General features: G+C 42.0%; 1 protein-coding gene across 3 annotated transcripts in view; it reads right to left on the minus strand.

The window, feature by feature from the left end:
- The window catches only part of grik4 (glutamate receptor, ionotropic, kainate 4), a 274,826-nt gene extending 268,170 nt beyond the window's left edge, over positions 1-6,656 (minus strand). For 2 of the 3 annotated variants that reach the window (XM_070969982.1, XM_070969980.1), the window contains exon 1: positions 5,864-6,656. The gene's annotated coding sequence lies outside the window, so the exon portion shown is untranslated. Of the gene's footprint in view, positions 1-2,459; positions 2,619-5,863 lie in introns of all 3 variants that reach the window. The other variant, XM_070969981.1, reaches the window with a different exon arrangement.
- Between the last annotated feature and the right edge of the window lie 9,597 nt (positions 6,657-16,253).

Genomic DNA, 16,253 nt, shown 5'->3' on the forward strand with positions numbered 1-16,253 from the left:
CTAATAGTTTCTTTATTTGTGATGTATTTGCAAAGAAACAGTACAAAGCCAGCCTGGTAAACCTGGCCAGCTTGTGCTGCATCCACAGTGCCTGAAGGAGATGAAAGTTAGTTATGTTTTCAAAGCCTATTAGATGAGTTTAACCTCTGCAACTTTTCCTCAGAATGGATGTTTCGAATGTGGCTTAATTTGCTTGGCACAAAAAAGTAAATTAAATCATTCCAAAACACAAGCTACTTGTGTTCGTTATTAATGTATTGCTTAATGCCATGCTAAATACATCGATGGTATCACCTAATGCTACTTGTTTGGCTGACTGCCATATAATATTCTCAATTCTCTTTCATTATGAAAATATTCATGACTTCAGTCTAATAAATCATATTGTGTTGTTATAGTTGACTAATGCCTGTAAGCGTGCCACTATAAAAACAGTGACCACATGACCTTTGAAACTAGCCACAGCAAACATGCATGAATGCGTGCCTCACAGGTGCTACTTAAACAAAGAGCACTACACATCTAAACAAGACTGTTTAGATGTGTCAGACTGAATGATCAAGTGAAACAGATCAATTCAATTTAATTATCAGGCTAAGACAAAGCTCCCCTTAAAAAGAATGGCAAGAAAAAGTACCTACAGGTAAAAGATAGTGTGCATATACAAGTACATGTGTTTAGGGTGAGCCTGAAACACTCAACCTTGAGGACTGTCCAGTAATGTTTACAATGAGCAGAAATCAGGAAGGTGGAGAGGCATACCTGGGTGCCATTAGGATCCTGTGTTTATCATGTGAAGGACATTGTTAGTGTAACCTTGAGCAATCGACTCCACCAGTTATATTAGCGCAATGAATATGTTAAACGGGACTTGTGGAAGCAAAGATGAAAACAAGAAGCCAGCACGGAGCAGACAGCCAAAATAGCCTCAGTTTTTAAAAAAAATCCATTTCTAATGTATGCTGAGTGTGTGTGTGTGAGCATTCAGTCATGAGTGTGAGCATGCTGCAGTGACGGCTGGCTAAATGAAGTAGGACAGATGCAGAGCACGGCAGTGCTGTTCCTTCGCACTCACGGGAGAAGAGACTTCGTTAAGGACTAGTGATTGTCACTCTGTCCCTCACTGTGAGGCAGAGAGCAGCTGATGATAATTAACCTTCAACACAATCAGCCAAGACCTCGGAAAGCAATGTCACACAAACCATGAGAGCCAGATCATGTATCCACTCCTGCAACACACCTGTAAATTAAAGGAAACGTTTCTTTGGTATTCATGACAAAGAAACAGCTAAATGCTAAAATGAAACCAGTGATGTTACTGTCAGACTTTGCCAGACTGCCATGATAAGTTCAGTGCACCATACATATGGACTGACAAGAGCGTGAGAGCCGAAATGCTGGATGACACCAAATGTCAATTATATTTCTATGAGAATTTCAAATCTCTCATCAGATGTAATAGTTACTTTATCTTTCCAACCTTTCTTCCATCCAGTCGTGATTTCTCATAGAACTGTGGTTCAGATATGTGGATGTGTTAATCTGCTACGTAACAATGAGCAGTTGGGTTTGCAATTCTCCAAATGAGCTGTTCACCCTTCCTTTTAAAGTGCCACTACTTTATTCATCAATATTTGTTTAAATTGTCATCATGAAACCTTTAACAAATAGTACTGGTAAAAGGCATTTGAATTACCATAATCATGCATATTCATCATTATAAAATTCTGTGTATCATAAATTAGGAATTTCCAGAGCCAATAAGCAATATCGGTATTGGGGCTAACTGAGGCTTTGTGTCTTTGAATGACTGGTATACACATTTGGTTTAATATAAAATAATAAAGTACACAGTACTTAAAGCCTGATCGGCTGTCAGTTACTTATTTATAGTATTCCAGAAGTCTAAATATATATGATGGGTGGGAAATAGCCCACACATGAAGTAAAAATAAAACAAAATAATTAAAAACATAAAGATCTGTGTCTCTGTTGCAACAATAAACCTGCATTGTCCCCGAATGTGCTGAAAAACTGGCCTTTGGTTGAACCCAATTGCCAACTACTGCTCCAGGTACGCCAGCTGTCAACAAGGCCACATTGTGCTGTGTTGAAACAGTGGAACTGTTTCGTAACACACAGCACTGCAAACAAGTGAACTCTGGAGCACACCCACAAATAAATAGCAGCTTGTGAGTGAGCAGCATCACTCCACCCATTTCAGAAATGAAGCCATGAAACAGAGCCATGAAATTCACAAACAGGTAGAGGAGGACAGAAAAATTACATCTGCATAAATTGACATTGGGTAATCTACTGGAATTTGCACCTCCACCAAGTGCAGCACAAAAACAGAGACATAAAAACTTACTGGTGCCACTAAATGTGGAAATCTGGTATTTTGCATGAAAATGCAGACGTGGAATCCACATGGCCTGAACATCTGTGAGAGACTTTACCTGCAGGCACCTCCTGTTAGCTGAACCCCCTTCTTGGTTGAGAACAGGTCTGCTGCTGGTCTGGGACTTGGACTTGCCCTGACTCTGCTGTCCTGATGATGCTGAAGTGATTTGCATCAAGCTGCGCTAAGCTGTTGCTCCTTCCACTCTTTTACAGTACTGTATTAAAAGCAAATGAAACATTTTCTAACATCTGTCACAGGTAGATGATTTGTTGAAAGTAACGTCAACAGAATTAAATTAAAGACAAAGCAGGAAGTCAAGTCAATTTTATTTATACAGCTCAAAATCACAAATCATAATTTTGTCTCAAAGGGTTTTCATTATAAAGCAAGTTGAAAACATGGTGTTATTTTTGAGGTCTACTTACTGCTTGGTAATAACTAAACATCATTGTTTATTGCCTTTCAGTTATCATAAGTGCAATTAAATGATATAACTTTGGAAATTTCTGTTCAAACTAATGATTCCAAGCTAATTGTAATTTAAAACAACGGCTTCATTTATTCACTATAAGTCATTAAAGAACGTTTATTCATTCTAGTTTATCTCATCATGCTCATGTATTTAAACTTTTTTTTATTCCAGTGACTGCTGTTAAATAATACAAGGTAACCTAAGCAAAATTAAATTCAGCCCAAGAACTACTTTATGATTCACCTGAATAAACAATGTATTTAAAACAACGTGCTGTCAAAGTATCGTCAAAGTGCTTGTGGGTTTTTTAATTTGTCCCGATGCTTGCTTGCCTTGTAAAAAAGTAGTTGCTAGATGCTTAACTTAGCTAATATTAGCTCTGACTGGGCTATTGCATTAGCCTGTCTTAGCTAGCTGCCGTTGCTATGACAGCTTAAGACCGAACTAGCTAGTAACTAATGTCAACACTACGCGTTTTTAGCTAGCTAGCTAACGTAACATAAACTCTACAAGTCCAAACTTTAGAGCCACAATAAATAGCTCAAACGAGCTGAGCTTTTTTTAGTTTGACTTCTAACTAACTTAAGCTAACTTTGAGGTAAAGTATATTAAAAGACTTCAAGAGTGAAATAAGAAATATAATTACGTTAGCTTGACCCACTAGCTAAATTAATTATAGGTAACGTTTATCTTGACGGTGACTGTAATCCTAAATTACGTGGAAACTGGTTTCTTTTACATTAACACAAGTGGGGAAACTAAGTTAAAGCTAACATACCTTGGCGTTACGTAACCTTGACCACCTCTCAGACATTTCAGTTGGCTAGTAGTCATACGAGTCGCTATTTGTTTTTGTTTTTTTCTGAAACTGGAGAAGACGCACGTTTATGATATGTTCAAAGAACCTCGGAAAAACACAAATCAAAACTGTACCCCGAAATCTGGATCTCTGACAGTTCAAATGTCAAGCAGCGCAGTACCTTGAAGAGACAATTGTGTCTCAAGCCTTATTGATTATACATTTTATATTTATTATCACCCTCAGCAATTCAATAAAATGATTCACTGAAGCGGTCTTAATTAATTTCAGAATGGATGAAACTGCTTTTATTTGCTCCATGTTAGCGGATACATAAACAGACCAAATGGACTCTAACACGTAGAGAGTAAAGGTTAATTTTTGCCCTTGGAAATAGTATCTTGATAAAATTATCTTAACTCGAGGTCAATTTACTAGCTTGTTTATGGAGATTTCAACCTCATCTTATGGTCTTCATTGGTGGAGGGAGTTTGGTCAGTTGTCATGATGTAATCTCATCTATCACCTCACAAACTAGTTTTAATAGGTTTTTTCTTGGCAGTACAAACCAGGAATTTGTGTAAATGTTTGTCCAGTGATACTGAATTATTCTTAATTCTATCATCCTAATCCCCACATGCTGCTGCTTTCAAAACTTACTCTCTGTTTTGGAAGAAAACCTCTGATAGACTGAACAAAACTGTTGATATGCACCCAATTCATAATTGCATATAGCCAATTCAAGATTATCATCATTACGAATTACTGAGCTGTCAAGCTGTCGAGGCATCAGCTGTAGCACTTGGCATCAAATACTGCGTGAACTTGAATTGCCCAGCTGCAGATAAACTTATGAACATGAAATTGATTCTGTAGAGCAAATATCAGACTTATAACAAGACAGCCAGCAAAGCAGTTTGTGTTTATAGACGCAGCATTTATTCGTTCTGGGATCAACACAAAGTGCTTGAGCTTGCAGAAATGCTAGCATCAGCTGGCTCCAGTGTAGCACTAACAGGTGGTTACTACGCAGTTGCCAATAAAGTTCAGAGTGACTATTTTGCTAGAAATTGGAGAAAAGTACAGACGACATTTTATTTCCACAAGAAAAAGCATAAAAGCTAATCTGTTATGAAATATTGCTCAGTGGGAACAGCCTTTAATAAGGGGTGTAGAGGAAGCCAAATCCATTCAAACACCTGATACTTTTAGTGGAACTGGATATATCTTTGAATATTAAATGCTGTTAATTTACAGTAAACTATATGTTATATGAAGGAGGATAATCACGCTGTCTACTTGGATGCACATTAACTCTTTGCCAGACAGAAGCCATATATCTGTTGTTTTTATTTGTGGTTTTGACTTTTTACTGCCTTCTCATTTATTGCATCACTTCACAGCACACTTATCCGTTGACATGATAAACAACAAGGGTTTTTGACAAGGGTGCTGACAAGGGGGGGGGGGGGGAACCTGTGGCTGCAGAGTGGAGCCAAAACCGATACCACATTGAACCACAAGGTGGTGCACAAAACGAGCAAATGTGTGCTTCCCCAGCCATCCTCTCACTAATTCTCATTACAACATCATGCTCAGTGCTTCCTTCTTTGCTTCCTTTTAATAACAATATCCAATAAGAAAAAGTCCAAACTCAAAGTCTGAGAGGGGCATTAAATCAACACTTAACCCGGATGGTGATCGACCATTCGCTTGATCTGTATCACTCACTTCAAGTGAATACTTTATCAATGCAAGACGTCCAACCATCCGTCACGACTGAAGCGTCCTCGGCCTGTGCCTCCAACCAATTAACAATTTGTGAGCCTTTACTGAGACTCTGATTCGCCGTCTCCAATCTCTGCTGGCACCACTCAGCCCGACATGCAACAATTAGGCTACAGCGAGAGTTCACCAACGCATCTGACACAGAAAACCAGAGAAATGTGCAGGGTGAAATGTGACTGACGGCATATTTGGAGTCAGAATCAGACAGGTTAGAGCATCATTTCATTAGAGACCTTGCGATGAATAATCAGTGTCTCAACTTCTGCTGCACAACGAAGGAGCCTGAAGCGTAATATTACAAAGGAGCTTTAGTCAGTCATTGGCGCAGCTTGTATCGTATCAAATTGACACTGCATATACTTAATGCATATTTTGACTTTAAAAAACTTCATTTCCTTACCTGGTTATCTGCGTGCTCCCTCTTGTCCGGGTATAAAATAAATTCACAGTTAGTTTGCCTCAGTTTGTGCGTGTGTGTGTGAGTGTGTGTGTGTGTGTCCGCTGCCTGCAGAAATACGCCGTTTTGCAAGAAAAGCGTAATTGCAATATAACTCAATTCTCCCCCTCCTCTGTAGTTCTCTGGATCTTGTTCCGCGCCTCCCTCCACCACCGAGACTCACTGGGCAGATAGATGGGCAGATAAAATGCGTTGCCGATAAGATCAACAGCAGTCCAGTTAAATCTGATCTTTGGATGCCTTAATCGCTTCCTATTTATGGAGCTTTAGCGCGCTCGCTGAATAAAAAACATCCACATCCCAAATAGTTGGAAAAAAATATCCCCCCTCACTTTATCCCCCGAAGAAAAGCAGTCCTTTTCACGTCGGCGAAGAGTTTAATTCCCCCCGTTTAGTCTTCACCACTTCACGTTGCCTTGAAATCTGATAGGCCTGCTGAAGTGGAAGGTCTATCTATTGGGCTTACTCTAACGATACCGGTGATGCTGCGTATCCTGCATCCCACTTACCAGTGAGGGAAGAGCGCAAAAAAAAAAGAAAAAAAAAAAGAAAAGGGGAAAAAAAAAGCCAGGCAGTGATTTGCGCTGTGTCGGTTCAAACAAACGCTGCTGAGAAACACGCTCTGTGCAAAACACCTCCTTTACATGTTGTGTTGCAGACGTGGTCCTGTACAGCCGGCTGTGTCCGATCCACTGCGGTCCGGTGGAAAGATGCAGAGCAGATTGAGGTGCAGCCGGAGTCTCGTCCCTTTCTCTTGCGCGCTCACACTCACATTCAGAGGGGGATTTTTTCTTTTTTTCTGCTTCTTCTTCTTCTTCTTCTTCTTCTTTTTTTTAAGCTCTCCTTTCCTCACACCGCGGCTGACCAGACGTGAACAGGAATGCGCTCCGGACTCTTGATGCGTCCACAGGAGCGCTGACAACTCAAGAGCTGCGTTTTCTCAACACGTTAAAGCAGCCAGCGACGGAAAAGCTCATCTGACATGAAAGAAAATTGTCACATTAACCGGAACAAGTCCACCTTTTTATATGTGGCTGCCTATCATGAGACAATTAAAATCACCAAAGAGAGGAATGGTGTCTTTACGTCACAAAAAGCACATCACTTTGATGCAACTTGGTATAAATAAATGTATTCCTTGCACCTGCAGGGCAGGTTCAAATGTAAACACATCTTTTAATATCTCAAACCTAGTCTGCTGGGGATGCAGCAGCAACGTTTGGAGGGCACAGACAGAGCAGCAACCAGGTGTTCTCCCTCCTGAACAGGTGAAAAGTGCAATGCAGCCCCTACAGAGGAGTTCCTACTGACCTTATCACCAGCCAACAAATAGCCTACAGCCTAGGCTTGCACTTTTTCATCTGTCAAGATCTGTGGGGATTTAATGGGTGAACAATAAGGTCATACCGCCGCTGCTCTGTCTGTCCTCTTTGACTGGATGTTGGTTAAGCACCCCCCCCCCCCCCCCCCCCCCCCCCCCCCCCCCCCACACACACACACACACACACACTTCCTCATCAAGGCTCCAGAGTGGTCATTGCTGCATGGCTCAGAAGCAGTGGATTGAAATGTGTGTTTAAACAAGTGGTGGCAAAAGGTGAAGGTTGATGTAACTGTTTATGGAAGCTGTGGAGGGACATCTGAGAATAACATCTTGACATTTCACCATCCTACCCTTACTGCACCCACCAATCGCACCATACATGTCATAACAGCGGAGGGACTGATGAGGTACTCAAGAGCAGCATGTTGCTCAAAAGAGAATTGCTTTGAGAATCGTGTCATGTACAATCGGACGGCAGGGAAAAGACGTGGAGGCATGCTGTTCCCATGACAGCAGAATGCGCTTGTTTCCTTGACACATTGCTCTTGCATCACAACTGCACAAGGGCTTTATTCTTTAGAAATCACCGGCAGAAGCAAAGGTATCCACAGGTGTGTTTACATTCAGCCTGAGGAGCATCAGTGAATGAATGAATTATATCGAATTATGCACAAACACGGGAGCAGAACTGCCATATCCTGAAGTGCATTATCACTAATGCAATCTGCATATCATATAGTCAGCTCTGTTTTGAGTAATTTATGATCCATTATTGGTAAAAAATGAAATCAGTATCATGCTTCAAGTGGGACTCAATGAAGCGGTCGCCATCATCAACATTCCATTATACATGGCCAGAGTGGAAATGCATTGGGATATTTATGTCTTGCAGAACAAGAGTTTATATTAATTTTTCATAAACCCTCTGGGACAAACACAAAGCTATGATGCATATGTGTTTGGCTATTTTCTATTTTCCTTCCTTCCTTCCTTCCTTCCTTCCTTCCTAGAAGTTGTTTCTCCCTGCTGGCACAAAATGCAGTCATAACAGGCTGATTTGTCGAAGACATGCTGTCACTCAGTAACACAGAGGAAGAGTCACTAAGTGCCTCAGAGATGTAAAGATGCTGCAGAAGCAAAGAGATCTTACTTTCTTTCTTTTTTTTTTTATCCCAGGCATTTTTTCACACTGGCACCTACATCATACTCAATGCAACTGAACCTCAGACAGTTTGGTTGGAGATGTTGGTGTGATGTGCTCGTAGCGGCTAATCTAGACATGAGGAGTAGGGTGCAGAGGTCTTGTATTCTTATTTCTTTCCAGCTCAGCGCCTCCAGAAATGGTTTGTTTTCAAACTTGAAGTCTTCATTCCCAACAGATGCTGACTCATGTTACATCACTTAAGGCAATTTATGAGACTTTGTGCAGCCCCCTCTGGAGCCTGACATATGCAATAAGACTCCCTAAGATCTGTGAACAGTTGATGTGTAAAATCAGTGAAGTTCCCCTTTAAATGCTGCTTAAGAGACTGTTTGAAAATGACTGGGTCAGGGAGAGGGTTCTCCCAAATTCTTTGGAACTTCTATAACAAACCTCACAAGCATGAAATAAAACAAAAATCTGGGATGAGAAACAGTTAAAAGACCCTCCCCTGCTCTCCCAAAAAGTACATAAACCCCTTCTCTGAACCCCCATCCTCAAATCATTTTCATACAGTCCCTATCCAGAAACAACCGTAACAAGCTGAAAAACTCCTTAATAAGAGTAGAAGAGTAATGACTGCATGACATTTCCCTGCGATGTTACATAGACATAATAATATAAAAATGTGTGAGATAATGCAATACAATGATGGCAAAGATGACAAAGAAATCAAAAGCTTTTTCAAAAAGTAGCTGAACATAAGAAGATGGAGGGTTTTGAACTGTAACATACATTTCAGACCTTTGGAGTTCATACGAGGCACCCTCTATCATCTACCTTTGCCTTTCACGTTAATACACTTTTTATATCGTGTCATGTCTTTCAGCATTAATTAGTGAAAACTATGTTCGAATAAATGCTAAGTAAACCAAATTTATTAGAAGTTCAGTTTCAAATGAAGTGTCTATGAAATTATTTCTTATAGAGAGTTACATTTAAATAGTCACAAAGTCCAAACACTGAAGTCAGATATGTCTAAATAAGAGCTGACTTGTTCAAAAATCACTTCAAAAATGTAGTAAGCATGCAAAAAGTAGAAACATACCAAAAAGGTTGTTCAGTAGCTTGAACTGTAGTTACTTTCCTACATGACTACACAACTTGTTAATGGATAGAAGTTGCCACACTGGAGGTTCTCTGTCCGAATGTGACCTAAAGTCTGTTTAAACTTGAGAAAGAACATGTGGTTTGTTATTTTGTTTGTCTGTTTGTTTTTTTGCCTTCCGAGGTACAGCATTTTCCTTAACACTATACTCAAAAGGATCAAGTTTAATTAAATATTTAGCTTTTTTTGGCTGCCAGCAAGATGTCTTCTATGATTTTTTCCTTTCGTAAATATTGGTAATGGGACAATGAATTAACGCTTGGCCTCATTACATTTGGCCAAACACCCTGTGAAGATAGTCACACCATCACACACGCTCCCTATCCGCAGATACGAGGAGAATATGTCATTGACACAGTCAAACACTGAAGACATGAGTGCACTGTCATTTTTTCCCAAAGCTCAGTGAAGTGCAGTCGGTGCAGTAGCAGATAGGCCGTCCAAATGGCTACTGAACAGGACCGATTGGCTGTGCAGTGTTGCAGCTTAAGAGTGTCTAAAATATAAACGGGCATATCTGATGTTCCATTTCAGGCAGTTGTACAAGTGTGCATCCCCTGATGTGAAATAGGTTGTTAATGGGGCATGGCAAAAAAATTGGCTGAATATCTGACTTGTGGAACTGGCACATTGACAGCTGCATAGCACTTGCTGGGACACAGTACAGCGGAGTCTATGCTTTAATAGCTGAACTAGCACTGTGGAACAAGTCAAGGAAGCAAGATGGAAAATCAGCCGCAGAAAAATGGATGTGTTCATAACTGCGTTGCCTTCGAGCTGTGTCATCCGCGAGTCTGCCGCCGTCTCTCAGCCATCTGCCATTAGTAAGCGTGAACTCTGTATGCCTCGATTTATGTTTGCATGACCACGTCTGACCTGAAACAAACCATATTTGAGCGGGAGCCAATTTGTAATTAGGCAGCGCACTGACACTGCAATAGGCATTATTGACAAAATGTTAAATCCCAGATGAGCTACAGCGTTGTGTGGGTGGAGTGGATGTGAATAAGGCTGCTGATGCTAAAATGGCAGGACAAGGGTACAGTCACCTCACTATGGTGGGAACAAGGGCACGTGGCGCAACTCACAATGGATGACACATTTATGCTGAAGTCAGAGAGAGGGTGCATCCCTACTGGCTTATTGATTGAAGGAAGCTGGCAAGGTGTACTTAGAGGGAATAAAATTCACTGACAAATCAGAACATGGATTGTCAGCAATTTCCCTCATTAGCATTCAAAGCTTTATTCTATTGACAGCTGTTCTGGCATGGACTCCCTTATTCCCTTGTCAACCTGAGAGGTTCCTTTTCTATCAGACGACTGCTGTGAACCAGAATCAGAGATCACTCATCACTGTAAATCTGGTCTCCGGCTAGTCTGCCGATCTGTTTCTGAGAGTTAAAGGCCCCGAAAACAATTTTTTCGGGGTCAGACGCGAACACACAATTTTCTGCCAAAGTTCGAACAGGTTACTTCACATGAAAGGTTTTCTGTATTTTTCCATTTTGTCTCTCTCTTCAAAGTGTGGAGAGGGAGTGGGAAAAAAGTGGACTCACACATTTCTGTGCACCAATCAGGATTTAGAAATATTGAAATCAAAATATGATAACAGTGGTTGGGGTTGTTTGCTCATGGTGCCAGATGTGATTAAAGCACACCCGTGAAATCCTGCTGAGCAGCATACTGATTATAAATAACAATTAACAAACTAACTCTGACTGCAGTTCATTTGTTAACAGATATTTAATGTTATAAAGAAATAGCTCATATTTGAATCTACGTTTTCAAAGGGCTTAGTGCACCATAAAAGCCTTTCACTGCTGCACTGTTTGCAGAAATGCACTGAAGTTATTGCTTTTGATGTCTTATAAAGTTGCCCCTCTTTTGGTGCAAATAAATGTCAATACTGAAGTGCAATATTCAGTTTAGGACACTCTTCTGGGCAGCCACTCCTAGGCGTATACGCTCCAGCGTATATATATGAAACGACACATCAGTGATGCACATTTGTCATATTCCTTATGTTATTATCTTGGTGTATGATTGAAGGACAATGCAGATTAACGCCTAGCAGCAATGTACAGAGCAGAGGGCAGGTCAGGTTTCATCACATTGCACCTTGTCAGAGAGTGTGTATCCGATGCCACATACATAAATATACATGTAAAGCCTATGCATGTCTACACGTGCATGGAGACTAAACACCTCACCTTGACAGCTGTTTGTGTAAGAGATTGATTTTATGACTTTCAGCTAGTGGTTCAGCACCTTGGTTTCCCCTGTGAGCAGGTGCAGTTTCAGACAATGCATGGCTGGATGGTAAATATTCATTAGCCATGGATCAGACCACTGCTGCACTGGTGCAGCACTGCTGTGTCAATGTGTCAGGTTGTGTGGCATGGCGCCCTTTGTGAGCACACACAGACACACTGACCGCGGTCCTCCAGTATGGAGGATCGTGATGCTTTTCATTTTACATCATCTAACAGGAGGATGGATCCCCATCCTCTCTCAGACTGACAGCCGGCTAATAGCTCTGGCTTTCTTCCAGTGGCCAGAGAGAGATGGAAAGACATAACACAAGGGATGACAGAAAAAGAGAGAGAGTGGGTAATAAAGAATAAAGCACTGAGGAAGAGCAGAGCGACATGAATCTGGAGTAGCAAACCAAGAACTGCTTTTCCATGTTGGTGTCACAGCTAAGCCAATCCAAACACTAACTGCGCCTGACAGTTTTCAAAATAATCATACAATTAGATGTCACCTGGATCTGAACTGCATGTGCTACAGTGGATGTGCTTCTGAGCAGAAAAGCTGCTGCTGAGCATGATGAGTGCCTAATGGGGAAACCCAGCCTTACGTGCTTTGTTTGGACAATTTCGTCACTCGTAGCAAACCATTACCCAGGCACACAGAAGAGGTATATTGCTCTCAGCTAAGGAGAATGGGCAGTTAAGTGTTTCTCTTACTCATTCCAAGGCAGCAGAAATGAGCAATGAGGACAGGTGGGAGCATTTAAGTGACAGTAATAGTTTGAGGAAGGACTCAAATCACTGCTTGTGAGGTATCAGGCTGGCAAGTAGGGGCTACACTTCAGTGCACACAAAAACTCTCAGAACTGTTTTCGTGCATAAGCGACATCAAACGCTGATCTATGGGAGGATAGAGCAGCTGTTGAAGCGTCCACGTTCCTGCTCACATGCTATCACTAAGACGCAGCATGAATTGCCTTGGCTGCCCTTTCAGGAACAAATCACCCATCAGAGTACGACTCGCGTACGTGAATCTTTGACCCCAAATGAAGAAAGTCAGCTTGAATTTGGGACGATTCACCTGCAGGCTAACACACGCTCGCTCAGCATCCTCTCTTAGCTTCATTTCCCTCTGCACAGGAGTAATCTGGTCTAGGTGTCAATCACAAGTCCTGACTTCATTAGGGGTTAAATAGGATGGATCACAATTCCTCCTCCCTCCAGAATTGACTTTACAGTGGCGGAGTGCATTTTTGCAATCAGGCAACTGCATCACAGCCGCTGGCACTCTGGGACAATCAGTGCACGACCTCTATAAACACAGGGAAATGAAAAGACCGTTGCAGATCAGCTATTACCTAATGGTTCTCTCAAAAACAGGTGCTCCTGCTCAGAAAGAGAAGAATGAAGTGAAGGGTATCATGTCAACAGGTCAAAATACCTCAACTCTTGACAAAAGCCCATATGCTGTAAAAGCTGTTTTTAGAGGCAGAAGCACCTTTTATCCAATTTTCAAGGTGAAGATGTTAATGCAGGAGAGTAGAAGCCTCTCTGTGGGCCACCACTTAATAGGTGCCCTTCCCTTACTTCCCCCCTCTGCCAAATAGTGCCCTTGTGAACCAGTTCAGCAGGATTAGCGGGGCCCTTGACTGGAGTCAGTCTCTGCGGAACCCCTGGGTGAACTTCTGCTCCAGTAGGTCTTGAGAGACAGCTCACCTTCAGGCCTTACCGGGGATTATTAGCGTCCACTGAATTCGTGCCCTTTTCAAAAGCCAGCAGGATGCTGTCAGATGAGTTAAAGCAGACGGCAGGAGACGCTCTTGTTCCAAATGACTAGTTTAAGGCCTCCAGCCTGTGGAGAGCCACAGCCACAGACGACCGAATGAAAAGAGTAATTTTCGATTCTGGTCAGGTCTTGTTGTTACTCTCCGTCTCTCTTTGCTTTAGCTTTTTTCCCCTCTTTTTTGTCTACAAGTGGATTCATTCCTTCCTGATGTTGACATTAGTACTGGAGCATTATTGATCAGAACTCTGCAGGAGCATGTCAGGTAGATTAAATCACCTGACCCCAGCTTGGTCTCTCAGCATCCATTCAGGACTTTCAGACGCTCATGCATTACTGCTTCCTTATCTAATATTGCGATGCAGTTGGCGCTGTGAAAGCAGAGCGACGTGACGCTAGCCCTCCCTCAGACACACTGCTGCAACGGCTCAAATGCACCAGGCTTTTTCTCTCAATCTTGTCTCGACATGCATTATAATCAATAAATCCCCTGCACTCTCTAAATGTTTCCTCCATTTCTGTAACACTAGTTCTGTTTTGAAAAACTCAGCAGCATTAATAATAATCATAATTTGTATTGATTTTGAAAGTTGAGGTGCAATCAGAATGAGAAAAGAGTATAATTAGATTACGGTCACACGAAGCTCAACAAGAACGGCACTTTAAAAACCCTCCTGCTGAATTAATTCATCCTTGGAAATTAGATTCTGGTTCCTTGAAGAGCTTCTATACCTAGGAAATATGCACTTTGCTCCCTTACATCTCCAGATTGAAGCCTTTTTTCAATTCACTGTTTACAAATACTGTCAATGTAAAACAAACCTGTTCAGCTTCAAAGCTCATGTAAAATTCATGCTCATGCTTAAAACATAAACCGAGCCAGCGGTGGGGCAACAGCGACTCATAAGAGGACAGCATGCTGCAATTATGGATGTGGGCTTTAAAGAATACTGCAAAAGCCTGTTTGTACTGTACATGCTCACCAGAAACTATCACTTAATTAAAGAAGCTATGTACACTCCATGCAAGAAAGCATGACTCACACTTAGTGACTCAGGACTATGGTTGTACTGGGAGGAATTAAAAAAAGGGATGATGCCACACAAAGCTTTTAATACTGTCAGACTTACGCAACAATTATGTAATCTTTCAGCCGTAGGTCTTCATCAGGTATGTTTTTAATGCAACAGAAGCTGTTTTACTCCAGCAGATACATAAACTGTTTTGGGATCTGATATTGACAACTGAGCTCAGGCTCTCCCGAGTCCTGCATAGCTTTCCATAGTTTACAGTATATATTGCTCTTCCCCCCTGTCTGGCAGCTAAAACCAAATCATGTTATTATTTTCAGACTTTATTTTAAAATTTGACATTTTTCCTGTTAATTTTCTTGCCAACCATGAGAGGATTGACACCACTTTCATATCTGCACGATAAGTATGTAGCTAGAGCCAGCAGCGGTTTAGTCTATCTTTGCACAAAGACTGGAAACAGGGGGAAATAGCTAGCCTGGCTCTGTCCAAAGGTAATAAAATCCACATCCTCGCATCTCTGAAGGTCAAGCTGGGGTCGGTAATGTTGGAGAAACCAGCAAGAGTAAGCTTGGTTTTGAAAGTATCCGCTGCACACTGCCCGAATACTGCTGGAGGACAAGTCCAATAGAGTACGGGCTATTTGACTGACTGCTTCTCCCAGTCTTTATGCTAAGCTAAGCTAAGCTAAGCTAACTGGCTGCTCACATGACCACCAGACTGACCTTGAGGTGGCACTCATCTACTGTAAGTCTCGACAATAAAGCCAATCGTGAACTATTCCTTTAATAGTTAAGTGCAGGCCGTATGCTACCGTGCTATCATTTGAAGTCATATATTAAGGAAGACAAACAAATCAGTTTTTCATCTCGACCATATCCAGCATCACGAGGAGCGAGGCGGTCTCCATTCACGACTGTCACATACTGTAACAGAGGCTTCATCACATGCCCAGAGGACAACGGAGAGCCATATGTCTCTCAGCCCACTTAAGCTTTAAACATCTCGCTTTGTTTTCATCCCCGATTCCTCTCTGTTTGCATGGCGCAGGAAATAAAAGTAGGCCCAACCAGCCCAGCAGGACAGAAGCAGCTGCTCTGCACCTTGCCAGCGGTGGTCACCAAAATCAGCAGAAGCTCGCCTGCCAAAGGTGCCATTGATTTCTGCTGCGGCTCTGAGCTCTGTTAAGCCCGGTCCCAGGTCACATCTCAACGCCTCTGCCGCACTCTCTCCGGTTTCTCTTTCACAGCAGACTGAACCAGGGGAGCCCAGTGCCAGCTGGCCTGCCTGAAGCTTTTCGCCCAGATACTCCATCAAAGTGCAGCGTGGTAATTAGACAGGGTTAACGCCAAGCCGCTCCACAGGTGTCTATTTATTAGCTCCTGAATCGGTTCAGGTATCCTTTTTGTTGACTGGCGTACATGACTCTGCTCTTTCAGCACCACATATTTTAGCATATTCCTCTCATTTGGAGGAGTCACTTCATTCATCTCTCAGCGTCGGCTTAACACATCCCCTCCGTGTCTCTCCTGGCTCATTGTTGTGCTTGGGACAGTGATTACTCCAGAGAGGCTATGGATTAATCAGACTGTGGAGAGCGCATTGATCTTCAGTCCAATCCATCAGTTATTG

The sequence above is a fragment of the Chaetodon trifascialis genome, chromosome 9, assembly GCF_039877785.1.
Source record: "Chaetodon trifascialis isolate fChaTrf1 chromosome 9, fChaTrf1.hap1, whole genome shotgun sequence".
Lineage (NCBI taxonomy): Eukaryota > Metazoa > Chordata > Actinopteri > Chaetodontiformes > Chaetodontidae > Chaetodon > Chaetodon trifascialis.